Genomic DNA, 27,074 nt, shown 5'->3' with positions numbered 1-27,074 from the left:
ATGTTAAATATTTTCTTATGAAACTTGGCAAAGATATTGTTCGAAGCATGTACTTTTAATATATTTATGAAATATTAACATCATACATTCCGTATAGTCGTACAACATTTCTAAATATTTGCTCGATCCTGAATATGGCGACCCCTTGATCACAAGGATCAGCATCGAATAACTCGGCGGAATAGTCTGGTGAGATGGCATGCGATCGTTCGACCAATGTTCGACACCCACAATCGATGGGAAAGGTGCAAAAACTCGGTTCGTGGGTGTGACGCACGAGCACCGACGAGAAGATCGCAGTGGAACAACTGTCGCCCCTTCGCTTGTCCACCATCGTCACTTCCGTTGGCAACGTCGACCGTTTCTGAAGCTCCATCATCATCGAAGTCGCGAAACAACGCGTGTACGTCAATATGACGCAAAGGAAGGACTTAATTGGCTATTGGAATTGTTAGTCGTTGCCGACTTTATTCGAACACGAAAAATACGTTCGACAGTGGAAACTGCCTGCGAACGATGAACAGTACTTAACTGAGAAAATGTTGAAGGTACCAGCGAATATCTCAAAGAACGTCGAAAGTTATATTATTTCGATATAAAAGGTGTATGGGGAAGGAAGATATGAAGATTAACTTCCTTTTTCTTCAAATTGGAATGATCAGTATCATGGATTTGAAATGAGTATGCATAGGGATGAATTTTGAGTATAAGTGTATCAAGGTATTAAGGATATTCAGCAAATTATTATATTCCACTTTAATTGACCTTAATGAATCGTGAATGTAATTAAAATAGAAACTCTTCTGCGAAGGGAAACCAGAGATTTGTTGAGTTTAACGCTACCAACGAATTACGCGAAATAAAAGGATGGAAATTTGCCACAACGTAAAAGACTGTGACACAGTGTATAGTATCGCATAAAATTGCACATTGCACTTTTTATAAATTCCACTTAATTCGCCTTTTCACGTCACGCAATTGTGGAAGTATTTTCGCTCGGCATCGGAATATTTACAGGTTTATTGTTGTTTTCATAACTGTTTTCATTTAACGTTCTATTGAAGTGTAATGCCGCAATTTGCTACCACGCGCGCGGCACGATGGTTTCGTCGATTTTTCGAAAGTCACGCGTGCAACGCGTTAAAATTCTTTCGGCCAATGCGAGACACGTAAACACACCAACTAAAATATCGTAAAAGATAGTAATATTTTTCATACAGTTCGTTGCACTGATTCAATAAATATTCCTACATCGATAAATATTCCTCGATGAGAATAATATATTACTCGTCGCGAGGGAAACGTTAACTTTTCCCTGATAATAGCGACACGATTATTGTTCCCTCACCGTTGACAATATTCGAGAATTTTATTTAAATAAAATCGTACCGTTATATATCAAATGTTTTGAAAATTAGAAAGTTTAAAATATTCAAATTTATTTAAACACAAAATTACGAATGCACTACCTCGATCTTTGTAACGTGACTACCACACATTAATATTCACTATCAATTTATCGCTATAAATTACTAACGCGTAACAAATATAAAAAAACGTGCATAATTTATTATTATCGTTGCTCCTGTAATCGCTACGATAAATAACATGAACAACACTGGTGATAATAATGCACAAAAATGAAACACGCAATACAATATAAATTACAGTTCCCTAATTAAATTAATTTTAATTCGAAAACGAGGTCAAGCTCTATCCAAAAAAATTAAGCATAAATAGGAAAAAATTGCTGAAACGCCTAGTAAAGATTGTTTAATTCATTTGTTTTTGTTTGAGTAAAAAACAACCCCAATGCACTTTTACCTCGACCACTGCACGATGCTGAAACGTGCATCGAGGTTACTGATAAATATTTTAGTCAGTCCTACGTGCAAAATTTTCACTGAATATTTCACATATCATATTGTATTCAATTTGTTAAGTTCCCCAATTTTCAAGCAGCTCACTCGACAACACAATTATTCGAATATGCCTCCAATGATTATTTTAAGGTGTACGTTTATAGCATTCGGCTCTTTCAACAATGCGCACTGAAAGGATTATTCATCCAAACATCGCCCAATAAATTACAATATCAGAGAACACAGGTCGAACGTTACGCAGTATCAATTAACGAAATAAATCCCATGAATTCGACGTACCGTCGTTACGAATCAATGTTCCAGGGATCGTTCCGCTTCGACCCGCATTTATGCGATACTAAACTCGATCATAACAGACGCGTAAATCTCCAATTTGCTTCGCAGTGTTCTCTAAAGATCTCCAGGCTACGATCGCCATTACACGAATCGAAGGGAAGGAAAAGAAATTGAAAAGAACGAATCATTGTGACGATATGAAAACCTGCGTCGAAAATAAAATAGTTTGACTAAACATTATACGAATAATAACATGGTGAATTTTCATAGATAACACACACTTTTCGTGATCGTTTGAAACGAATTAATTTAATTAATGCAAATGATAACCAAAGGACCGAAAATACTTAATCACGCATATCAATAATTCATGACATTGTTAAACATCGACTGGTTGCCATAAAATTAGGTAGGCATTGCCTCGAATCTTCTATGTAAAAAAAACAGCCATCACGCATAGCTGTTAATTGTTATCTCTCGAGACACCGACGCGCGAGACCATCAATCTATGTAATAAACAGACAATTTGCAACAATGTAACGAAACGAACTCTTCCGTTCGTCGAATGTGTATTACAAAGTCATGATACCATTCTCAGCCGGTCGATTAACATGTTAAGTTATGTTGATTTATGTGGCGAGCCGCGTATGGCATATAATTACCCGCGTAATTTGATTTCGCATAACCCGACGTGCAACGATTTCTAACAGGATTCGCTGACGGGATTTTATTTTCGAATTTACAAGCGATTTATCGAAGAGTAACGCGCGAGGGAAACAGGGAGTCCCCTCCTCTTCGTCCTGGCGGTGTGTGCGCGCGCGCTAGAATTTCAGTCAAATTAATTATAATGACCGCGTGAAATAAACGAGAAGGAAAATTAAATACCCGATGCGATTCGGATACCGCGATAAATGCGATGCGAGGTTCACGGTATTGAATTCGGTAAAATTATACTTTAGGCGGGGAGCGGTAATGATCGTTTTCTCTTAGTTTCAGGTAAACAGCGCTGCTTCGCGCGTTACGGGAGCCGACGGAAGCCGTTTTTAAACAACGGAAGGTGCTGAATTTGCACTCTCACTAATTATACGAATTACGACAAAGCAAATATGACAATCTGACAACGCGTTGTCGTTTGTCGCGACTCTTCATTAATAGAACCAACGCTTTGTTACAAAATTCATTCTCAATGAAACGAGTGTTCATTTTTGTATAAATCTATTCGTGTTACTATTTGTATTATAATTGCTCTGTTAGTAGAGTGGTTACTTAAACTGCGTGTCAATAGAAAACAATAAATATTTAATTTCCATAGAAGGACTTGCAAGCATTAAAACTTTACTTTGCAACCCATCACACCACTAACTATTAAAATACCAAAAAATTAATAAAAGTGCCCCAATCGAATACCAATAAATTACCATCCATCGCTCATTACCCTAAGAAGATTTAACACATCTCAGATCTTGTGTTTGTTAATCCATTAGCTACGTTTTCTGATAAGTTGCGAGCGCGGATTTTTTGTTCGTTAGAATCTAGAATTGCCGACCTCCGAAGAAACGGGTGCATGAAACATTTTATTGCTAATTATCGCCTCGTCGTTTTATTGCTCAAGGGATAGAAGACACGATCGGAGCATTTAATTAGAATATCATGATATAATTGTTTTAAATGCGAACGCATATCAAGTACGTGTTTCTAGAAAGTATAAAGTACCAGTAATTATAAATATATCTGCGATTCAAAATGTAACAGCGAAATCGAGTGGTTTCGAATCGGTAGCGTAACTATAATCTAAGAATAATTAAAATTTTCTACGATCCTCTTTTTTTACTTCTACGCCATTGTTGCCGCATTAACTGTTCGAAACTAATTGCATCTAATTATAGCGTTTCCTACGTATTTAAGCAAGCTCTTCGCACATTTGTGTCACACTGATTTTCAGATGAAATTACGCGGGGAACAGAGTCATATTAATATGCCAATCAATGTCTCCCCTGTCGCTTAATTAATTGGTAACTACAACGTTAACACGAACGATAAAGTGTTTTGCGCGTTATAAATACACCGCGGCTTGGTGCATATTGTTATAATGCACTTGCGTGAGATAAAATATTAAATTACGTATGTTACGCGAAGCACTCCGACGACCATAAATCCTCTTTCTACGCTTCAACGTTTGTTTCGAGCATTTTCGGGGACAATTTTTTGGCAATTGCACGTGAAACGTGTGTAAACAGAATTTAATGAAATGAAATTATATTTCGAAGAAAAATAATAACTGTATATAACAAGTCGTGTAATGTAGTGAATGAAAGATCATCAATTGCAGTCATTAGAATTTTGAAAATAATTTCACAACATTGAAAATATTTATAAGTGATACTGTAACAGAAAAACTATTTCAAATTACAATATAATAAATGTCGAGTATATCTCTGTAGATAATCCGTTATGATCTTCTATTTCACTGTTTACATACATCATTTATCAAAATTATCAGGAATAAAGCCTGTTATGTTAAAATCGATAACGCTGGTTGCGTTTGCCAGAAGGAATTCATTCTTTCTGTTTAACGTTATCGACAAACAGTTTACCACGTTCAATTTGATTTACGATTTGTCCTGCTTTGTTTTCCTTGGTAATAAATCTAATAATATAGGAATTCTCGGCAGAGCTGATACATAGGAAAAAGGAAATTCCCGTAGGGTGTTCTTTCTGTAAACATTTAAATTATATCTATTCGGTATTTTTAAGGATAATCACTAATTCTTAGAGAATGTTAAACAGAAGTAATAAATGCCTTGTAACAAATTTTAATGTAGCCAATATTATTGAGTATTTTTGTGATATTATTTATGTTAATTATTTAAATCAGTCACCGATACTTTATTCATATCAAAAATTTGACGTCGTTCCTGTACCTTTTAAAATCATCAACTAATGAATTTACGAGGAGCGATAATTTCAGTGACGAGACCGACAGCTCGCTCAATACTAATAAAATTATCATGAAGTTAGGGTTTGAGGTTTATTAACGCGCGACGTGAATTTGTTTTGAAGAATCCTGAACCCGGCGTTAATTAATACTCGTATGAGTATCGTGGGTGACTGCGTGACGGTTAATGACGGCACATCATGGCTTCTACCATGGAATAATGACGGCAAAGGGTCGTTAAAGAGGTGCTCTGTCGAGTTCTTTCGAGCGCCTAACAATACCTGGGTAATAACAGGCAATTATTGCCTCGAGAATCGTCGATATTTATATAAAATAAAACTTTGGTATCGAGAGATTAATATCTGTCATTCTTTTTCCATACCTTCAAATTATTGCAAATGTCCCAAAGATTGCAAAGATTGTTCCACAAAAACAATCGCGAGACAGGGAAAGTAGACAGCACGAGAAAAATGTTGCGTTTGGAATCTTATTTTTCGAGGAAATGTGAAAAGTTTACGTGCTGTTCTTTCTCGAGAAAACACCAACTATCGAGTTAAATTATTTCGTCGAGTGTGTCATCAGACAAGAAATTATCTAACTTGTTTTGACTTCGATAAGCGACGAATGACAAGTAGCCTTCCGTTATTTACATCAACAATTTCCCATTTCTTCGAACAAGTTCACGGAGAGTGATCGTCAAGAATCCATAGGAATGAAATGTATAACTCGAATTTAAAATTATATTTTTCAAGAGGAAATCATTCCTTATTAATTCACGTATATTCGATCCTTGATTTTTTTATTTATGTCATTTTCTTCTTCTTTGTTTCATAACTATTTTTACATCGGAAATCTTTTACTAATTCAGGTATATGAACGATATCTACAATAAACACCACGAATATTTTTCTAAGAGCGACATTCAACGTTAACGTAAGAGAGGCAGGAAGTATTCTTCCCGCCAAATCGATACAGACCATTAAACAAGTAAATCTGTACTCCTAAATTATTCTTTTATTATTGCGTTATAACCTGAAAATAATGCCACGCAAGTATGTATTCGCTGAAAATTATTCAAGAAAATTATAAAATTGAATACATTCAAATCATAACTTTGACATATAAATTTGAAAAGTGTAAAAACATAAAGCGTGACATGGTTTGTTTATTACGTTCTGGGGATCAACAATTTATTTTAACCGATATACCGTGATTGAATGAATTAAATAAAATACTGATGGAGCAGATTGGAATCCTATATCTAACTTTTAAAATTAGTTAAAAGCATCGAATTCGTTATAAAAATTTGGAGGCGATGCCAAGAAGAAAGATGTATATTTTAGTATAATTGTAAAAAAGTAATACTTGTTAAGTTTACTCGTGAATTAATCAATTTTAGCTCGTATTATCAAACAAGATATGTGACGACGTGAGACACACGAAATTCCGTCACCTCGAAATGCATCAAGACGCGAATCAAATGATTTCGTGGACGTAATGAAACCCTGGTGGAAAGGATTGCGTGGCATATTCTGCAACGTCATTTGTGTATTTCCAGGAACTCTTTCGCTTTTGACTTCCGTTTGTAGGGCTTATCGCGCGCATCGCCGTATCGTACTGCGAGTACCTTCAAAGTAAATTCCATGACCATACTCTGAATTTTCCTCCTCAAATCCGACACAACTTCCAAATTAATTTCTTTTGAAAATTGATGCTTACTACCCACGTGAGTCGTGTGATTTGCAAATGAATTTTAATATCGTTCAAAGAGCTTGCTTTGAATCTCCTGCAGTTCATTTTCTTTATTACAATAATAAAAAAAAAACATTCGTTCCCTTTTATTTCTTTATTTTATAACTACGTAACTTACGTAATATGTTTTATGTTGCAGCTATTAGTCCAGTCTCGCTTGTTACAAATCACGAGTCGTACACATATGTCTTTTTTTTTCATTTACACTGTTTTATAACAATCTTTAACTTCTTACATTACATTCTTTACATGTCTCTATAGCTCGGGTACCTCGGGATCGCTAGACCCGTACTGTAGTTCCAATCAGACATAGCTACAGCCCCTGAGGGTAAATACCCCTACACTTTCAAGCTGCAATGTATACTTTATGCACTCCTGATTTAAACGTGGTCATCAACGATCCACAAAACTCCACTCGCAGCCTGCTCGAGACGGGAGTAAAATAATAATCGCATAATAAAATTTCGACGTGGGAGGCTCTCAAGAGGGGTTGTGCGTCGCGAGCGTGCCATCCCCGTCGACAGCCCTCGACCTCCGAGAAAAGATGCGCGCTCTGAAAGCACTTTAAAGTTCCTAGCCGGTTAAGGTATTCGAAAGTTAGCGAGAGTTGTCGCCGGCATGCGTTCCATCGTTACAACTTTCAATCAGCCGTTCCCAGGAACGTTTTGCCGCTTATTTTTCTCGCCAGTAATGTCGACAACGGGAACAGATCAGGGTTGTGACTGGTGGAATAACCCTCTGTTGCTGTGAAACTTAGAGCTACTCAAACAATTGCGACATAAATTTATTAAGTGATTAAAATATTGTGCTAGTGTTTGTTTATAGGAGAAGAATATCTATTTACAAAATTTTCTCATGAATTATAGTTTTGGAGAGGCTTCTTTTGAAGGGTTTCGATGTTAACTTTGGTAAGTGACAGAGACTTCAATACTGTTTAATAAAAATTATAACTCACATTCATGCAAATTCAATCCTTTATCTATATAAACAGATCCTACTTAGTACAAAAAAATATCTTTAATAATCTTGACCTTTTTAAGGATTAATTTCATTCTAGCAACAATTTCAACCTGAAAATCTGATTCTATAATTCAAAGGATCCTTGATCCCACGGGTTTTATGTTAAAAAACGACGAAATGTTGACGTGGCGACTTTTAATTCTCGCTTTTTCGGCCATTGCGCGATCGGTGGGAAATAATAATTAAACGGTCATTTTTGCCACCGAGGCATTGGTCCGCGACGATAGAAACCGCAGCTGTGACAGCGTAATCGTAATTGTATTAATATTTGTACGGTTTGTTTCTGCGATGCGTAACAGGGGTTTTGCTAAATTCTATACAGAGGCAAATACATGGATCGATGGAAGACTATCGTGCACTTGATCGAGAGAAAGTTCGCGCTGGCATAACGAGAAATGGCGTAAGTCTGTACTCGTTACGAGGGCGACCTATCCAAGAGTTTTTCGAGCAACCAGCCGCAAGCTTCTTTGCGATTTCAATCAGTGTTGTTAGATCTAATGAAGTTTTTTGAAAATAGAAAACGTTTTTAGTACGGAGTGAGTAAGTGGCTCTCTTAGAATTTAAATATTAATCGAAAGCAGAGAGCTTTAAGAGAGATTAGATTGATGTCTATTAAGTGGAAGCGTGTACGTGTAAGATTCTAAGCGTAAGATCTTTTATCTAGGTGGATTCGTTGAGAGAAAAGACACTGAAAAGTGTTTCACAGTTTTGCGATACGATGTGTAGTTATCTAAATATGTACAATTAAAGTTCGCTGGTGTCACCCTCGCGCCATTTGTCTCGCTCAGCTGAGCAACTGCGCACGCGTTACTGCTCACGCATTTCTGCGCATGCGTTCAGGCAACTACAAACTTCAACTCCTTGTATCTCGATAACGAAGCCTGCTATTGCAAAACGGAAAAAAACTTTTTGATTCGTATCAACGCGACGAATCTTGAAGAAAGCACGTATTCTCTCTTCAATTTAGATATACTTGAGTAAGCATCCCCCTATAATTTGCAGACGCGCGGTTTCCCAAGGAATTCAGCAAAGGGCACACAGCCAAAACGTTCCCCATCCCAGCCCTAATTGCTAAGAAACTGCAGGAAGTCTATTCCCCTAAAACACTGAACCAGGATACTTTCTAAAGGGTTAGTTAATCCCACCGAAAATTGGCAGGGAATCTCGGTCGCGATCAGAACGCGTGCCTTTAAAGGTGAGTGGGTTCAGCTCGGTTACAGACTTTTCCTGCGGAGTTCGCCTCGGTTACGAGATTCCATGGGATAAGAGGTGTCTGCCGGCACCCAGTCGTCGTTAGCCGGTGGGTAACGACCGGCCTCTCTCCCACCCACGTTTAAACGCGAATCAAGTAGGAAATCCATGCGGCGTGCGTGCAAGAGGAAAGGAAAGAGGATGGAACGTACGAACGGAGGGAGCGCGAGAGATAACAGCAGGAAGCCGAAGCGTTCGAAGGGAGACGGAGCTGAGAAATAGAGGAGGGAGTAGAAGTAGAAAAGCAGAAAGATGCCGTCAAGGTATTGAGGGGGTGGGGGGGGGAGGAGGAGGAGGAGGAGATGAAGAGATGAACAGAGGAGGAGACACGGCTAGGGTAAGCTAGGCGAAAATAACGATGGCTCGCCATAAATCAGCCAAGGCGACGGTCACGACTGCGGGAATCGCTTCTCGCTGCGAAAAAGCTCGGCTCGGTTACCAATGACTAATCCCCGTGGTAAGCTTTTTGCAACGGCTTCCTTTTGCGCGCACGCCGCGCCCGTGATCGCCGGTGCTTATCGGCCGTTGCACACCCGGGAGGAAAAAAAGTCTCGCCGCGGCCTGTGAGCATGGCCACGGAAAAATTATTTTCGAGCCCGGGGAAACGAAGCGGAATGAACCTTCTGGTCGCGGCTTCTTGTCATCCGACGGGTCGTTGGAGCGTCGCGACGCGTCGCACGGTGGACGTACCTTGCGCAAATGGATCGTGGCGGAATCGGACGAAGATCGGTACCATGGATGAGGTGGTGACACCTGGGGGAAGTTGGAGTGTTGTTTAGAGAAAATAATGGTGAAGCAATCCCTAGGGCCACTAAGGGAGGGCGGGTCATAGGGTGTGGAGAGAGGAGAGCAAAGAAAAGGTGTGCTGCGTGTTTCGTCCTGGGTTTGATAGCAGACGATTAGCGTACCTTGCAGGGGCCTTGGATGCTGGGATATTTAAAAGTTGATCAAGGATTGTATATGTAGGAATGTTAACGCTAAACCTACTGATGTTCATGTGTAACTATTTCTACCATAACGAAACAAATTCTTAAAGACACTTTTTTCAATTAAATGCAAAAATATTTTACATCGAATTAAATTGGATAATGGATAAAACAATTGTATGTAATTCATATGTTGCATTTAAGAACTGTATAAAAAAGTTTGAAAACGGGCATTTGACCGGTCGTGGTAGGTTTAGTGTTAAGGGGAGTGTGCTTGCAGGAAAGGTATTCCTCTTCTGGGGAGTACGGGAGATGCAGTCACAATACCCGAGAATAAAAAGCTTTATAACGCAAGAGACTGAAGTTAAACAGTGCAGACCTCGATGAATCGAGTAACGAAGAAAGCAAGAAGGCTTGTCAGTGCGATCATCGCCTGGATTTGGCTACCTGAGAGGTTAAAGGTCCGCGGTCCTCAGACATTAAAGTTCCTCAAAGAATGTCCCATGCAATCTACGACATAGTAGTGCAAAGAATTTATAAAGTTAGTACTGAGTATCTCTGAGACTGTTAGGTTCTCGACATATATCTATCAAGTTGTTTCGGTGTTTCGACAAGTTCTATCAGCATTCAAACTTTACACCTATGGTTTACACAACGTAGACTCTGCAGTGTAGTAAACTAGAGCTTCAAACTCATTGTTTTATAATTAATACAAATCGTGGCTGTTCTGTGCGGTAGTATAGTTCCATGCTCATGAATATTACACCGAAGACTTCCTTTGAAACGAGTGACATTTACAAGATCCATGTTAAAAGTCTGAAGAAATCTAATTAAAAACAAAAACGAACGATCGTGAAAACAGAAAAAATGGAATCTGTGGTCTGGGGGAGGGGTTGAATTCCAGCCTTCTATGTAAAGTAAATAATTTCTTTCGAATTGTTTGTTATTGCAACGATTTCCTTACTCATTGAACGTTGAGGATTGAACGTTGTGAGATTACACGGATGACCGATATAGCGTCTGGAGATAAGCTAGCTGCGTAGGAAAGATTTCGTGGATCATGCGATGTGTAAATCATTCGATAATGCGTAGCGTTGCAGGAAACTTCCTGATAGAGAGTCACTTTCGGAGATTTCAGTGATAACTCAGTTAAGCGTCCAGAAAACAAGGAAAATGGTCTCGTCAGACAGTGTCATTTTTTCACTTCAATTATCATAAAAAATGGAAGACATACATCTACTGTCTTTGAATAAAAATCACTTTAGGAGGTTTATTGAACTCCATCCTCATAAAACACAAAAGGAACCAAAAGAACGATTAAAGCTGCTACGGCCTATTTCAGGACCTAAGATATTAAAATGGATATAAAATAAGATATAAAATATAAAATCGCTAAGATACTAAATTCCTCCCTAAAGAGCATTAAATTCCACAAGCTCTGATGCCACGTGCCAAACACAAGAAGGCACCTGTGGGTTCCTGTAGAAAAGGTTAACACAGCTAACAAAGTCATCAAATAAAAAAAGAAAAAAAATACTAGCAACAAGCGTGAACGGTGGAGTAGCGATGAAAAAGTTTTTCGAATCAAATTAAACGGCTGCATCGGTAGCGTGTTTCGCGCGTTTTAAACGCATTGCCAACATTTAATGGCACGTATCGATTTCGACCGCGATGAATGGCATCGAGAACTCGATGTTCCGCGATGTTCCACGGTTGGTGGCCAGGTGGACAGAGGGGTAGCGGCGGTCGGTAGAAAGCGCGCGAACGGGGAGGAACGCCGCGGTCCGCGAATGACATTTCAACCGGAAGTGCGACGGAGACAGGGAAAATCGGGTGGGGAAAAACAAATCTGCAGGGCAGCGCGCGAATGACATTTCAACAGTGCGGCCGACTGGAGCAATTACTAACGGAATATTGCAATCATTACGTCTCTATCCGCCCCATCGCGGCCGATCCCCTCTGTCTGGCCTGGTCATGGTTTAAAAAAAATGATCGCGTATCGGGAGACAACCGCTCCCGCGGTGGAGAACGAAAATCATTCGCGGAACGCCGCCAATCAAACCGTTTCCACGTGAAACTTGATTTCGGAGCAATCCCCACTTCCGCGTCGCGCGAAACGACGACAACCACCGGCGTCGACGAACCGTCAGTTATACGGTCTCTGTCTTTTTTTTTTTGTTCATTTATTTCCAGGGGATCGGTACACGTTTGCGCGTGTGCTTCGGCAGGTATCGCAACGACAGGAGTGATACGATTAGGTGTGAATGAGACTGGGCGCGATTCGATAGTAATGTGTATCGGGGATATTTAGATTAAAATATAATAGATATTAAAAAACAATGTATAAATATATATAAATATCAGTGATTGTAATTAGTAGAAGTATTCTTTGGTCTGCCTGAGTTTGGTTCGCTAGCCCTATCTGTTTGGTGTAATCGATGTGATTGGAATGATACTGGTAATTAATAAAAATGTTTTCCAATCTGTTTCTGTTCCTGTGTAATTGCTTCAGGAAATTACTATTTTCAGGATAGAAAACAAGGAACTGTAATTGAGTTTCATTGAAAAATACCACGTAATGATCGAATACCGTGGTAAACATTTGTTGGCCCGATCAAGTGTTCAATTTAGTTGAGCTGTAATACAAATTGTTTTCCTAATTATAATAAGCAACAATTATCCGACGCTACTCATATTTCCCTTAACCTGTTTAGCGATAACTCGCACAACCTGTACGCTTAATTTTCAAGTGATTTTAAATATCATAACATGCACGTAACCACGAAAATTCCTTACAAATCCCACTCGCCTAAAATTCATACCCGTATCATGTAAATCACAGTCAACTAATATTTCCTAAACCAAATGAACCAATAATTAATCGAAACTACCACACATTTCACCATTTCACTAAAACCAAAAAGAAGAACTCTCTGCTAATTTTCAAATTAACTAGGAAGTCCCAAGTGTTTGCTAATTATTCCCACCGTTGATTCCATCGAACAGTTAAATCCGTGTTTATCGTCAATAAATATTTCACGCGACAATTAAAATTCTAATCTCGAGGCGACCAGTAACGGATAAACAGTTGTTTATCTTTTTCCTTGTTATAAGAAATTTTTATCTAGATAAGAATTTCGCCCGTCTCCACTATCGGGCGCGTCGAGACGCTGTTTCGCGGCGTCGTCGCTGAAGCGTTGCTCATTACGAGCCCGCCTGTGTTTTAAATGAACGGTATCTCGGCCGAGCAGCCACGACCAGCCGCGGCGGCTCTTATCTGGCTCCGATTATGATTATGAATCGATAACCCGCGCGAAGAATGTGAGCAGATGCACGTACTTGCGTTTCGCGTGTGCTTCCCGGGGAATCGTGAGAACGGGATCGAAAGGACTGCTCGAAACCGCGATACGAAACTCTTATCGGACCCCCTGTAACTCCTCCTTTCGCCCAGACGATTGCTTCACGCTCGAATTATAATTAGAACGATAACTTGTTTGTGTAAATATATTTAACGTCGTTACCAGGCACTATTACTAGATATTCTCGACAGCGATTTCGATTCTCTCTAACACTATTGCCCTTGTCTCCTACGAGGACATTGTGCTATTGTAAAATAAACTACAAAATAAACTATTGTACAAAAATTGTCATATTAAATTTCATATGTATGTCTATTAAATATGTAAAGGATTTTTTGAAAGAAGCTTTGAAATTTGTTTTTGAATAACGCCTGTCAGCATTCACATTTAATTGCGATCGCGAGCAATTTATTTTGAAACAAAAATTGTATGGTTTATTTGGAAACAGTGGGTTTGGTAGCACGGATCATGCAAATTTTCCAACACAATTTGTGAGTATTGCGGGAACCGTTCGATTTTTATCTTATCGAGATCCGTCGAACGAAGACTTTCGAAAGATCGAGGCGAACTGAAGTACTCGGTTGGAATTTAATCACAGCGTTATTTGTCTGGGCGTAAACAACCATCTACAGCGCGATCTTCGTCTGTTTTTCATAGAAATTTATAAAGCATGTATTGTCATTTATATCGATCTATAACTGATCTATAGTTGAATTTCTTTTTGGTTAAAAATTAAAATGTTCACATGTTTCGTTGTATAAAATGCAGGAAGCTTGAAGGTGCTAAAAAAGAAGCTATATTATAATTTAGTCAAATATAATTATAATGATTATAATAAATAAAGATATAATAATAAAATGCATCGAACTTACAGAACGTTTATCTATATTAGTTAAGACTATTTTTTCCAGATATTTAAAATCCTTCCCTTTCCTCAATTTTTCAGACATGAAATACAATTTCTTCCTTAAACATTTTCGTGGACTGTAGAAATGAACAATTTTGAAGTCTTTTAAATAAAACACGGCTGAGAAGCCACCACGCGCATTAATTACTTTTCAACAAGCAGCCATTCCAATTAAAAGTAAGAATAATTGTCGTTAATACACATCCAACGTCAAAGAAGCGTTGCTCAGGCCAGCCTCGCTAAGTTGAAACTGGTCGAACGCCAAGAGAATCGCAGTAGAGGAAATTTCGTACGAGCGGAGCGCTAAAAAATCGTCGCGAAAGTATACCTCCCGTCGCTTTCTTTGATTTACCGGTGGTTAACGACCCGAGTGACGGTGCAGGGAATGCCGTCGCGTATTAATCAGTCCAGAAAATGTACAAAGTTGCCCGCGATCTCTTTCGTAACGGTTAGGCCAACGGCGCTATTTTTGCGTTTCCACAAAACGCGAAGCAGCCCGTGTGTAAGCGAGCGACGCGCGCCGCTTGGGAACCTATGATTCACGGGGCCGAGCGGCACAGCTGATCGTCTGACACGCTTCTGTCTGAATGTACTGATGCCATGGCTCTTAGCCGCCTCGTACTCCGTGCTTGAATCTCGTTTCTTTGGACGAATGGAATATTTGTCGTGCATCTCGAGCTATCGTGGAGCTTCATGCAAATGTTATTTCATTAATAATTCACGTTATTTGTTCAATTGTAATATGTAGTGTTGTTTAATGACCGAATTTCTGAGGCAAAGGTTGATGTAAAAGAAAACTGATGTAATGAAGACTGTTTCAGATTGTGAATGAGAGTTCTGTGTGAAGAAGGTATTGAATATAATATGTTTTATAATAAAAATATTACTTTGAGAACAAGTAACAGTAATTTTTTATGGATGCCTCTAAGTGTTGGAGAAATATTTAAACAAAGATTAATTTTAATTATCCAATAGTAGCAAATAAAATTGAAGTGCAATCCATTCCCCTTTATACAATAAAATCCATGTAATAATGAGTGAATACCATTTATAAAAGTTATTAATCCAGGCTATACAAACATACTATATTTTCACAGATGAAAAATCTATAAAAATTCGGTTTTGAATAAAAACTAGAAGAAATAAACATTAACCGTAAATCGTGCACACAATCACAACATGATATCGCGCCGTTTTCCCGCCACAGTGGTTTATAATCACTATGCTAATGGATGTGCAACAAGATGCGCGTTGCTTTTCGATGAACCGTGGCTTCGTTGCTTCCTGCTTCTCTTCGCGAGGCTGTAAAACTTCTTCCAACAGGAAAGTTTCGCGCCGGTTGCTCTTAGCTTTTTCAACACACAGCGAGAAAAGAAATTTAATTTGTTTTTCTCGTGTTTCAGAAGAATTAAAAGTAGACGTTTCAGTGGCAATAGTAATTGTTCCGGAATTTGTTGGTCGAGATTGCGGGTCTATTGTAGCCGGTTATTTCTACGTGGCACGATTCCGCGTAGAAATAACTGACACCATATTTTACAATCCTGAATTTCTCTCTGGCATCGGAAAGGATATGAAAATTGGCGAAAAGTTGCGTATCATGAAATTGCTTCGAACAAACAAACATTTTATCTAGTACTGACTTCCGACATCGATTTTTGTAGTATCATGAATTTATGTCTTTGAGAAGATTAAGTTATAAATAAATAATTTCAGTGGGACTCGCGATCTTCCCATTTTAAAATCTTTCCGACTTTTATATTTTTACCCTTACCAGTTTAAATGTGCTATTCTAAAAATTTCATATAAAATATATATTTAAGAAGATATCGATCGTTATATTTTGGTCCTTGGGAGTATATTTGAGGCGAGATATTTTAAAAATTGATGGATGGGAATTTATCAACTAATGATATGAGGAAGCTCGTATATAAGATTTTTTTGTATAGTGTTTCAGGAAAATGTTCAGCTTTGTAACACTGCCACTCTTCTCTTTCGTAAAATGGCGAAACTACGAATATATCACGGTTTGTGCGTTCTCGAGCAGTTTCCAAGATTCAATTTCGAGTGATGCAGAATGCAACTTTTTCCAGATCAGTGAAATCGACTGTGTTCTACTACAGACCTTTGAAAGGGTTCGGTGCAAAGGAGTATCGAATACTCCATAAAGTAGAAAATACGTTTATTTACTATCGAATACTAGATATCTATAAAATACTAAGCAAAAATCTAAATCTATTAAATAGATAGTATTAAATACTTAGATTCCTTACTTTGCTAAATAATTTTATTAACGTTTAGCAAGCAAATTACGAATGGAAGTATCCATGAGTTCAAAAACGTGACTATACTCTTTTGCTAAGTAAAAACAAATTTTCGTCGAGCCGGACGCATGATCAAATACATTTCAGCGATAATGTATATCGCAACAGATGTTTCTGGTAACAGTTTCTCATAAAACCATGAAATTACGACATACGCCGGTTCTAAATTCGCGCGTTTCATACGTGATTCAATGATAAATATTTGAGACTCTAAGCTGGGTGGCTTAAAATGCACATTCCCCAACGTCAACAATACCGACATCACAATACCCTTTTCTATAACACGTAACAATGTAGTACAACTACCAAACTTAAGTCGAAACTTTAATTAAAATTCATTCTGCCGTCTAGGTACAGTCGCGCTAACACATGTACTGTCTGTGCGCGAGAAGAATGAATCTAGCGATGTCTCAGATGCATTCCTCTCGCTTACGAACTGTACATTCCTTAAAAAAAAGAAAAGTATTATTTCTCAAATAATTAAAAACCCAAAAACCCAATCTAGAAGTCTCTTATATTTTCGCAAAGAAGATCGCGTTGACAATTTTGTCACAATTTTTCTCAATCACGGTCCTTTCCATTTTTACAGATCCGAGCAGTACAAACCGTAGCACACATGGGAACATCGACTTTTTTCTATCGATAGACTCGGCAGACTTTTTTCCTACGATCCATAGGTGCTACTCCCAACCACGCACCCCCTGCTACCGATTACATACCCGAGATTTCGATAGTTGCACGTCGACTTCGCGGAAAATAAGCAACACTTCGCGGAAAGCGATGAACCGCGACAATTTCGCGCGCAACGATCGTTAAACGTCCAACGGTACGCGCGTACGTGCGTAGGGCGAGATGGATGACCGGAATAGAAGGGAGGAACGAAGAAACGACGATAGAGAAACGGAGATGGGCAGAGTTGCAGCGCGAAAGATAGAGCGAGAAGAAAAACTGCGGGACAGAGATGAGACGCGCGTCGAAAGAGACGGAGGTAACAGTTTGAGAGGGAGAGAGACGCCCGGCGTCGCGAGAAGGAGAGAACCAGAACACGCGACCTTCGCGAAACGTCAAACGTCTATGCTGTTTAGCATGCAGTGCCGTACGACTGAAAGAGATTTACCTATGCTCTAACTCGGATTACCTCCTTCAAAGACCGGCAAATTTTATTCGAATGATTTACGACGAATGAAAAGGAATCTGGTGATTTATTCCCGATGGTTCTTCGATTGAATGGGTATGCAGATAAGTTTTTAAAAGGTCGAGGTGAAATTAGGGGTTGAGTTTAGGTTGTGGTAGTGGAGAATACTTAAATAATTGAATATATTCTGTATGATTTGATATAAAATAAAATCCTAATAGGCCTGTGTAATTTCATTTTATGAACAAGCGTGGTGAAAGCACAAATTTCAGTTATGATTCGGAATTGTTGAATTAATTATTGCATGACGCGTGAATGTATATGTACTCCTTTTAGTTTTGTATAAATGGTGGTACCAAACATTTATGCATATTTTTAAAATCATTGCGGTGAAACAGATTGTATTGTTATCAACCATTTAAATACCATTACGATTCGGTGACAGGAGTTATTATAAATATGAATAGTACGATACAAAGCTCGCGAAAACACTGGAAATTTGATTTCTCTTTCAATTTATATTTGGCAATTATTACATGCATTTAAACATCTAATATAATACTATGATTCCTTCTATGACTAATGTTTTTCCCTATAATCTAGAGTCTTATCACAATTTTGATATATAGGAATTTTTTAAACATTTTATACCAGTTTGACTCTAATTTTCGTATGATTGTCTTAGATTATAATTTTTCATATTGAATTTCATCAATCCTCTCATTCAATCACGTACAATTTCATAACACCTTTAACACACAATTCTGTACACTCAATATTCAGTGTATTTAATGATCAATTGTCTACAAGAATTCATGTTGCAATTTTTATCGAACAAACAACGCATCAAAGTTCGTTCATCTTTTGCCTAACGTTCAGAATTTCCGTTTGGATAACCGTTTCATCTATCGGTGGCTGTGATATACTGAAATTCCAGGCGTACGCACAGGGGCTTCGAAACGATTGCGAACGGTTGGTGGGTTTTATGGTGGTCTCCCGCGTGTCTGTTAAAATCGAACGATCGCAGCCACGAGTCACGGCGAATTTCGAGCTGTCGATAATCAGAAACTTCCGTGAAAGAGACACCCACGTACGTGGAAACGCGACAGCGGAGATGGGCGAAACTTTATTGGAATAACAGATAACGAATGAAACGCGAGGAAAGTGCGCCCAACTTCGACGCTGACCCAGTCATCCACGCTTTTGATTCGCTTCCTCGATATGATCGATAATTAAGTGCTAGTGTCTTGGACAGTTATGAAGAATTTTTTCTGAATTCTGTAAATAAATGTTATAAGAAACAATTATGACCGAAGCATTCGCGACTTGTTCAAAATTGGAGTATGAAGTAGAGTATTACTTTTTCCTGATACAAGAATAATTTTTGTTTCTTTGTTGAAGTAAAATGCAAGATGAAGTGAGTTTGTTAGGTTCATCGGTAAAGAGTCCGATTGCTCTAGATATCAGCTACTAGAACTTCCTTTCATACTAAAATAGAAAACATTCATACATAATGAAGTGTTCCATCTTATATTCTAAATCTGCCCCAAAATAATATCAAATATTTTCTATTATCAATCAAAGTAACTGGCTAAAGAATGTGTCTGTCTGTTCAATGCAAAATATTTCCTACTCCATTAAACGAATTCTAACGAGGAACGCGTAAACTACATCTTTCACTCCTTATTATAAATGTCATATCACCCATTCGATGGTCTCTCCGTTCATCGATGGATTTTCGCGTAGACGGAGCACGCGAGTACCTCCGTTTCTCTGGCATTTATCTTTTTTTGGTCGCTCACCCAAAAACCGCTTGACTCCCGTCGTCCTCCAAAAATCTCGGCTTACTCCGGACGCACGTGTGATATTTTCGTCCCGCGGTGGCGGCTCACGGAACACGCACTCTTCTCGCCTCACGTTTCGCTTCAACACCAGTTGAGACAGATTTCGAACAAAACCACGAGACCGCGAGATCCCCTCGATCCTTTCCCCGATTCGACGTATCCGATCGATCCAGCCGCTGGCTCTTATTCACGTGTCCTGTCCTGTCAAAGAACGCTCGGCTCACTTGTCGCGCGCTTGACAGCGGGTGCAGCTGAGGGTAGGTTAGGTGCAGAGTGCTCGTAGGTTAGTAAGATGAAACGTGCTCGTGTTCATCCCTCCACTGGTTCGATCTTTGGAGTATCGTATAAGATCACTGGTACGTTAGATGAACCATCTAATCACCAGCTGAGCATTCACAAAACCCTTCCAAAAAATTCTTCCTCTTGGATTCACAAGAATTCCTCTCGAATTCCGGGTGATCCTAGATGGTCCATCTAAGCAGTGAGCGTTGAGAAATCGTTGGTAATCTTCTAGAGCACCTCTCTTCCACTCCTGCCAGTCGAACTTCCACGACAGGGTGACGAGACTACTTTCTGTCAACTTTCAGTAGAAACTGTCACCTTTGATCAGACAACTCCGTGTGGGCTTTAGAACGTCAACACACAGGTTCTAGATGGTCCATATAACCGGCCTGGCTGTATCTTGACCATTCCCTACTCCCTCCGTCAACGTTCCAGCCCTCGACGCCCTGTGAGGCGCCCTCAACGCGTCCCCAGCTGTCATCGTCGTCATCGAGTCGAGTGACCGTCTCGCGATGCTGCCCGACGCACTCCTTCGATCTCCGCAGATCTTCTCACTTGTTTCGAGCCTCGTGCCGCGACATTCGACCGGGGAATCTTCCTCTACGTCAACCAGCGTTTTAATCGCTGACACGATCGACCGACGTTGCTTTCGCCAGTGCGTTTAACTTTTGTTTACTTTTCTCCGCGTTAACCCGTGCATACATATCCCGATCGATTCGTATCGCGTTCGCACGTTTCTCTTTCTTTATTTTCGATTTCGACACGGCCGAACGATCGACGAGTATCTCCACTGTCGACGACGCTTCACTTTTCACTTGTCACGTGGCTCCAATCTTTTCCGCTGGCAGGAAATCGAGCCTGGACGTTCCGAGGCGATCGAGACGAATTCGAAAGAATCGAGTACCCGAGGCGATCGAAGCCGCATGTGCTGGGGTTTTCCATATGCCAACGTCGGGACCCGAGCACATGTGTCTTTGGATCGGAGCGAGGCGACCGAGGAATGAAAAATGGACTTTTCAGCTGTTACGCGAATTTGAATCTCGACGAAATTTAACTCTAGATCGAATAACAATTATAGATTTAGACTTTCTAGGATAGACTGTTGAAGCGAATGGAGTTTAAAAGCCTCGTGATTTTCAAATTTCACCACAATCCTCAGAGGACGATTTGTTCACCGAAAGCCTCGTCCGTCCGTGCTCGATGACACTGCAGCGTGACACGGTTGCACGCGTACGGCGACGAGCGTTTGCCAAAAGTTAAACCGCACAAGGTCGAGCAACGTCGTGGAGAACGTGGTCACGACGCGTTGTCGGAAACGATTCACGGGTTCCACTGACGTCCGCGCGCACGGTTAGCTGTCAACCGTGGGATTTCACGTGTCTCGTGCGCGCTCCTCCGACAGGAACCGCTCACGTCCGAAGAGGAGTTCTTCGAAATCGTGCGTCCATGAGCGTGTACGGGGAAAGTGCGTGTTCCGTGTGTCCTGCCATCGTGGTCTTGGCGAACGGTTGCGAGAAACCGTGTGTTCGCCTCCGGTTCTCCACAGGGATCGCTGTGACAGCGAACACCAGCGACGACAACAACAGTAGCAGTAGCAGCGTGTTCGGTGATCTCGTAACAGGAACCGGTCACGAAAAAAAAAAATAGAATAAATAAAACGGAGTACGGAAACGGAGGAAAGGGTAAACGGAATCTTCATCTCGCATCCCTTGCGATGGGGATGAATTATGCTCGGTTTTTTCGTTCGAAGAGTATCGGACGTGACAGAATAAAAAATTGATAGAAAAATGGAAAAACTCCGCGTATCACAGATCCCCAGACGAACGATATATTCACGCACTCGTAGCCACGTATTTTCGTAACGGACACTCGGTAATAGAAATATTTACCTTGCTACATGTAAAATGAATAGAGAGCCTGCCTGAATCGAACGAAGGAAGGCTCAACCGGCCCACTGTGACGTCGCCGGCCTACTGTCAGCTCAGCGCTCGCTCGGCCCCGCGGTCAACTAACCTACCGTGTTCGCCGCGCAGACTTTACCGACAAAATAAATCGATTCGACGCCGCCCAGCCGCGCGATTCGTCCACGATAAATCGTGTACAGTGAAATGATGAATTTTCGTATGATTTTCGCTTCGATACGATCGTTTTTTAAATATCGGATGTCGCCACCGTCGCTCGCATGACTAGCGTAGTAGTCAGGTGTGAAACGCTCACGCGCACAACTGCATACACAGAGACGGCGCACGTTTCCCTCGCAGATCTTCGCGATTCGTAGAGCCATAGGCGTCTCGTTGGACCAAAAAAACTCTTGTTCGCCGCGTTAAGGGGTGGGAGTAGAGAGCGTGTAAGAATATCAAACGCATTGACGTCTCACGCAGCCACGGTAAGGCAATTATTTCGGACGTACTTTGCCGCGTGGCTGACCTCGAAATTAGAAATTTCGCACGGTGCCCGACTGGCGTAACTCGAATTTACGTGCGCGACGACTCGAGAGGAAGGTAAACGCGATGAAGATAGAACGAGACGGACACGTCCAACGAACAAATATATTCGCGGGCGATTATGCTGCGATTTAGTCTAATGCTATACCGCTCCAGTATAATATTGCCGCTCGTGAAAAAGTCTCGCGATTTCGGAGCGCTTAGATGAATGGCAATGAATTGTTCTTCGAAATTTTTTTCATTGATTTTGGCGGCTCCCTACAGGCGCTTCTTATGTTTAATTTGGTCCCAACATGGCTGTTTACTCGTGTTGTATAATTATCATACCATCTACCGTGGGAATTTGGTGTATGACTTTCATTTCTACTGGATGATGGAAATTCGTTGTAATCATAATATAATGCAAAAATTATTCGTTCGATTTTTAAGTATCATCGAATCTTCAAACTTGTTTCTTTTTTTCGTAAACATTGAGGACATGCAGTATGCGTGCGTTAAGCCATCGATAATACTTGATATATTCGTTTTGCATATCTATAATTAAAACAAACGAATGGACATGCAACTTCGACAACGATATAAAATCCACAGAATAAAATGAAAACTTATCTGCTTACGATAAAAGCAGATATTTAAATATTTTTCATTCATTTCAATTTCACTTTGTTCAGCGTCTGTTTATTTTTCATTAATATCAATTCATTTTAATAAATTGTTTTCATTCGATATTTTGTTAAACTCTGTGAGGTTGTTATGTTACTTTTGACGCTCAAACTGATTTCTACGTTTAATATTTTTATATTTTTATTGAGATATTCTTTTTAATATATTTCTCCTGGGAGTTATTCAGCATCGGTGTGTTTCTCATTAATATGAATTCTTTTTAATACATTCTTGTTTTCATTCGTTTGATTCACCTTTTGCAATAGTAATATGCTGAAATGTTGAATGAAAGAATGTACATGTAATAAAACATAATGATTTCTCTTATCATTAAATAGATGAATCCGGTCACTTGTCAAGATATCAGGTGAAAAGAAGAAGAATCACATAAACTTTGATATTTATTGTGTATCGTCAAGTATATTACCTTCTGTGTTGATTGAAACCTTAAGCACAAAGGATTGATTACGACTCTGTCTTGATGTCCTATAAAGGACCTTGTTTTCATCACGAGGAAAGTCTAAAACATGTAATCAGAATTAGTGTTAAAGAACCATATATTTAAAAAAGGAGAATGAATTCTTTTGACTCTCTGAGACTCTCTTTTGACGCAATTTAAAATGAAAATAAAGCTCAAGTTGCATACAATAACAGGGTGAATAATTAAATAATACATTTATATTAAAAACAATTTGTTTTCGTCGGATTGGGAAAAGAATGAGCAACTTTACAAAAAATATTAGACTGATCAATAACGAGTACGTTCAACTTATGCATATTAGTTTGAGCAAGAGATGTGGCAATTTCTACCCCATCTAACCCTAAATAATCAAGGGCACCCATCGGAGTATGACGCCTAGAGGCACCTGCTTATTATACCAACAATTTTCTGTTACAAACAAAAACCGACAAAAGTATGCATCGTAACGGAAACGCAAGGTTGACGGAAGCGGAGTCGCGATACAGCGATCGGAATTATAGAAGGATTCCCGGACGCGCGACACGTGTGACTTCGGATTAGAAAAGGTAAACAAGCGTTCTGGCCAGGTGGCGCGAAACACCGTCTCTCCCATGGATCGGTTGAAACTCGTACACGCGCGAACAGGTACGCGCATACTTTTCGTACGGATATAGTCGTTACGATGCAGCTGGCTATATAGATTCTTAGGTAATACTAATTGCGCCCGACTGCCGGCTACATAGCGACGCGAGCGAGCGCGTTTACGTAGGCCACACGTGGACTCGCGCACAGACGCCGTCGCCGCGGGGAATAATTTCATTGTGGCTACTTTAATGCGATCGTCGCCGATAAATTATTCCCAGGCTGATAACTCGTGATCGCCAGCCGTAAGAACCGGAATTTACGGCGAACCGAGCCGGCTACGGCTCCGTACGCAAATCCATCGTGCAAATTGAATTGCCTCAATGTCAATAGTTTCTTATAGCCCGAGAAAGAAGGCCGCGCGTCGCGGCGCGTTAACGCGCGTAATCCCCCGCGGTGTTCGCGATGGGTGTTTCTTCATCGATCCAAGCGAAAATTTTTTTTTTTTTGCAAGATCAAGACAATGTCGGTGGATTTCATTCCGTGCATAAATGATGGAGTCGAGATTGGATGATTTGTATTGTACTAGGATATTAATTGCGGAGCACGTGCGAGTTCTAACGACTTGGAAGGCATAAAGAGGTCGAAAAAGTTGGGATTAAGATTGAGATCTGTGATTGATTTTATTTGGGTATGCTAGTTTCAATTTTACTTTGACATTTTCTATTTTATTTTTTTACCATTATGACCTCAAATTTGACATTCATTTTTATTAGTAAATCATCGCTTCATCTTTCAACAATGTTGTAAGATTGGAACACTTTCAGCTCCAGTCCAGCTCGAAGTTTCCAAGTCTAACGTCTTCCAACAGAAATTGTTTGTACGCGAATTTGCAGTCGGAACCTAGTTACGACGATCATTTTTCAACAATAATTTATTCATCCGTAATCGATCGAAGATCGTGGCTGCATGAATCAAAGTGCGTTTACGTTTTTGCGCAAGAAAAACCGCGCGAATGTAATCATTTTGTTGCAATATCCGTGGAACGGCGTGAATTTTCCTGCATCGATTGCCATAGTTGCACAGCGATAAGTGGAGTGACGGGTTTCCGAGAATACTTACAAAAATATATGCGGTACCGAGAATCGGCGTTTCGATTCAGGTCTCGAATCCTTACTTCGAAACCAGACTACGGGAATTAAACGATTAGCTCGTATAGCTAGCGATCGTTCTTTCTTTTCGCTAGCGATAATGCCCCCGAATCGTAATTAAATCTAACTGCCAAAGGATTGATCGCTATTTCTGTAATTCCCCATCGTCCTTGCTTTTTTCGTCGTCGCGCTATAGCAACCGTTTTGTCGGTGATGATCTAGAAAATCTCTTGGGTTCAGCGCCGACGCCGACGCGCGACGGAACGACGCAACGTAGGGGCGATAAAAGAGGTACCTAGAGGGAAAAGAGAGCATTTGTAGAGGTCAGGGTTGATGGATTGATATCTTAATTGTGGATTGAACAGCCCTAGAAAAGTGGTAGAGGAAGTATAAGAAAAATTTAGTTTTAATAAGAAAATAGACCAAGTATATTACACGTATATTTTTGTCCGAAACGATGGAATCTTGCTTTAATTAAGCAGCGTTGCGTGGCCGAGAGTATTATTTTTTTTTCCGGAGGTTGAAAATGTTGGGAAATCGTGCTGCTCGATATCCATGATAGAATCATTCTCTTGGTATATTTTGTATGCATTTTGAAATTATTATGGTACCTATGCCTTTGGTTGTTGCACGTCATAGGATTACGTTGCAAATTTTTTCAAATATTGCTATTCCTGATATTTCAATTTTTCAGGCCTCCAGATTTCATGAAAACAATCCATACTTTTCTATTTTCTAAGTATTAGAAAAATCAGATCAGATCTCACACGTTCCTTATCAGTCACATCCAACAATAACCTCAAACAGTTTCAGAATCGTAAAATAATTTAATCTCGGACGACTAATTAAACAGGTAGAAAACGTCGAATTTCGTGAATTCGGCGTGAAGAAAAAGCCAATCTGGCAACCCTGGGACAAGATTCTCAGGCAGGGGGGAAAAATGCCCCATCCGACTGCCTTGATACCTCATTATGGCCAGGGTTTTTCGCAGGGTGACCCTCGTCGGCGCTCGTCGAGGTATTTTCCCGCGTGATGAGCGCGATTATTGTCTGCCGCGTTCGTCGTTGTTCGGAGATCGATCCGTCGTTGCATGCGCGTCCGCGTACACGTTGTTTTTCATAGATCGTCCGCAACGTGCGGCGACGGTTCGAAGCGAGGGTGGCGGGGAACGCGGGCGATGTCGACTGAAATTGCGCGTCTACGCGTTCTTAGGTAACGCATTGCTCGTTGCGTGAACGGAACTCGGGCTGGTTCGCGTTCATGCGCACACAGGTCTGCCGCGCCGGTGTGCCAGCCCGTGGCAATTGCCACAGTTCGTTTCGCGCACCTATATTTTTACTTTGCGTGAGCGCAGGTGCCTTCGTCGGGCACGTGACGTCGCCACGATGTACGTGTATGTATGCATACGTGTATCTGCGTTTACGTAGTATGTACGGCTATTAGGTAACGCGTCGATAGTGCGTGAATCGGATTTGCTCGACGTAATACTCGCCCGTCCGTCTACAGGGCGATCCATCGATGCGCGGGAATGATCGTGCTCGAGAATTTTGTCTCGAGTAGACTTGGGAAACTTCTCGTCATTTTTTTTTCGGAAGTGTACTGGTCGAATTATGGTTCGAATACTGGAGTAGCTGTGAATAGTTGACTCTTCGAAATCTAGATCGAATGCTTGACTACACCAAATAGGGCACGAATATTTGACTACTTCAGATACAGTTCGAATACCTAACTACGCCAAATGCACTAAGAAAAACACAACAAGTTGAATTACTCATGAAATAAAAGTTCGTTTCTTCATGTTATTTTTTCTGTTCCAAGAAGGCAGTCGCAAAGTGATGACTTCGCTGAAGCTCTTAGTCGATAAATTGATTTATAATAGTCAC

The 27,074-nt window shown here is 40.2% G+C and overlaps 2 protein-coding genes and 1 long non-coding RNA gene across 4 annotated transcripts in view; 2 read left to right on the top strand and 1 right to left on the bottom strand.

Moving 5' to 3' along the window:
- Positions 1-21,774, top strand: part of LOC128889531 (ras association domain-containing protein 2) — a 110,950-nt gene extending 89,176 nt beyond the window's left edge. The window contains exon 10 of one of the 2 annotated variants that reach the window (XM_054147227.1): positions 17,220-21,774. The gene's annotated coding sequence lies outside the window, so the exon portion shown is untranslated. Of the gene's footprint in view, positions 1-3,149; positions 3,266-17,219 lie in introns of those variants that run through there. The other variant, XM_054147226.1, reaches the window with a different exon arrangement.
- Positions 1-22,837, bottom strand: part of LOC128889530 (protein bric-a-brac 1-like) — an 83,193-nt gene extending 60,356 nt beyond the window's left edge. The window contains exon 1 of the mRNA XM_054147221.1: positions 21,781-22,837. The gene's annotated coding sequence lies outside the window, so the exon portion shown is untranslated. The remainder of the gene's footprint in view (positions 1-21,780) is intronic.
- Positions 22,838-23,505: 668 nt separating this feature from the next.
- LOC128889535 (uncharacterized) lies at positions 23,506-24,808 on the top strand. Its single transcript, XR_008460463.1, has 2 exons — positions 23,506-24,024; positions 24,555-24,808. It is a non-coding gene; the product is annotated as an uncharacterized LOC128889535 (long non-coding RNA).
- The last annotated feature ends 2,266 nt before the right edge of the window (positions 24,809-27,074 follow it).

Source organism: Hylaeus anthracinus, unplaced genomic scaffold, assembly GCF_026225885.1.
Source record: "Hylaeus anthracinus isolate JK02 unplaced genomic scaffold, UHH_iyHylAnth1.0_haploid 11997, whole genome shotgun sequence".
Lineage (NCBI taxonomy): Eukaryota > Metazoa > Arthropoda > Insecta > Hymenoptera > Colletidae > Hylaeus > Hylaeus anthracinus.
This window is presented reverse-complemented; position numbering and strand designations above follow the sequence as displayed.